This window comes from Micromys minutus (assembly GCF_963924665.1).
Source record: "Micromys minutus genome assembly, chromosome: 6".
NCBI lineage: Eukaryota > Metazoa > Chordata > Mammalia > Rodentia > Muridae > Micromys > Micromys minutus.
Window position 1 is genome coordinate 77,190,593 of NC_137975.1, and position 2,423 is coordinate 77,193,015.

The window sequence follows — 2,423 nt, forward strand, 5'->3', positions numbered from 1 at the left end:
TTGCCAGAACTGAAAAACATTTTAGAGAGCAGAAAATTTTATAAGAAATTTCTTAGATAATGTCAATGAACACCTTTTATATATTTTTGCATGATATTTTCTTTTCTTATATAATTATTTTATTACACATTCTATTTATTTACATTTACTTGCTCAACAGTTTCATTCACAGTGAAAAACCTTAAATTTTCAACTAATTGATTAGGGAAGTTTTATATAGATAAACTCAATGAATATTTTGTCTTCTGACTGTACTTATAGTAAATTTTTAGTTTCTTTTTAATAACGTTTGCTTAAATATTTTACTATCTCCTTAAATGTGTTTCAATTGTAGATGTCCCTTGCTATCTCAGAAGCAATCAACGAGTGACACTTGAAGACTGGCAGAATTCTTATTGCACTTTTGATATTAGAAAGGATTTTACAGCAGTCTTTTTTAAAACAGCTTAGTAACAACTAATATAATTTTATAAATTTTATAGAATCATCATTAAGAATTAAGAAATCTTCTATTCGTATATAGCATCACTGCAATAGTGTACAACTTTGTTGTTCTGCAGAGAGCTGCTCAAAAGGGTAGGATAATACTTAGTGATTATATATATATATATATATATATATATATTTCATAACAGAAAAAGAATATTAATAGCAGGAATGTTTTTTAATATGTAATTTTACTAATCTTGTATATAGAAGAAAATCTATTATTAACTTTATCACTCCACAGAGGACCTATCTCAGAAAGATTATCTGCTAGTTTATACATAGATGGCTCATGGTAAAAAAAATATGTAAAATGTAGATTGAGTGTAGATGAGAGGTAGAAGAGAATCAAGCTTCTACACTAGAAATCTGAAGGTATAGAGGACACACCTGGGGAACCACAACATATGCAGCCACAAAATCCAAGTACTATAGCTGATACCAAGAAGTGCTTACTAGCAGGAACCAGATAGAGATGCTTCCTGAGGGGCTCTTCTAGTGTCATACAGATACAGCTGAACATGCTTGCACCTAAATAATCAGACTGAATATGGGGACCCCAAAGAGGGTGAGAAAGAAAAAACTGAAGAAGATGTAAGGGTTGCAATTCATGGCAAGATCAACATCATCAAACAACCAAAATCCTCCAAAACTCCCATGGACAAAAACACCAACCTTTGTGTACACATTGAATGACCTATTGATCCAGTTGCATATGAAGCTAAAGATATCAGTGTCTGGCATTAAAGCGAAAAGAGGTTTTTGGTCCAGGGAGGGCATGTTTTCCCAATGTAGGCAAATGCCAAGGCAATGTGGTAGAGAGGATGAACAGGAGGGTGTGCACCTTTGTGAAGGCAAATGTATGGGGAGGGGGGATGGGAGCCGGGCAGGGGAAAGGAATATTGTCTCAACTGTAAATACAAAGTATCTAAGAAAAAATGAAAAATAAAGATTAGCAAACTTCATACTATTCAAACCTCAGAAACTTCAGAATATTTCCAGGCTCACACAAGACATGTAGATTCAACAGATTTTTTTTTGTTCTTGTGCAATTTACCTCTATAGGTAGCTTTAGGCTAAATAAATCTATGATAATTATAAAGGTGGATTTTGAACTATGGGTGACTATACCCTTTTGTTATATTTCTTTTGATAAGAGTTTAATAGCAAATTACCTCAAGTTTAAAAAATGTAGAAGTAAAAATTCTAAAAGAGTTAAGAAAAGTGGCTTGAGTTAGAGAGCAAGACTGTCTGGAGATAATTTATCATTGTAAGCCATATTTAAATGATGGAGGGTGCCTAGCAACTTTATGTGGAAGATAATTATTAAGTCATTTCTGAGCTCTTTAAAAAAGTGTCATAGTTTAAAACTGGTAGAATATATTTCAGATATTTGTCATTCTGCTCCTAGAGAATGTTTGTTGGCCAAGGCCAAACTCCTCAGCTCATCTAGGAATTTAACCTGCTCATAACTTCATAGATACAGTAACTCATTGCATCCCAGGTCAACTGTGCCCAAGCACATGTCCCATAAAACTCAGAATGTAGGAATCAGAATCTTACTGTAATAGATTGCAGGTAGAACTGTTACTGTCAATTTGATGAACATGTGTCCCCTCGTGATATACCCATAAAACAAGTCAAACAGTTAAGTTCAACAATATCAATAAACTATGAGATTTTCCTCTTTACCCTTTAACCACTTGAGACAGCTTCTGCATCCAAGTTTTGATGTAGTCATATATTTCTACATAATATTCATTAAATGTTTCTGTATAGTGAATGAAAAAGAAAATATGTTGAGGACACATTAAGCTCAATAAGTGTAAATATTGTTATTAGAGCCTGTCCTTAACTGATATCCTTACCTATAGTCAAGAAGTATCTTTTCCATTGATTATGTATCTATTAGTGCATGAATATAGGTCATCTAATAT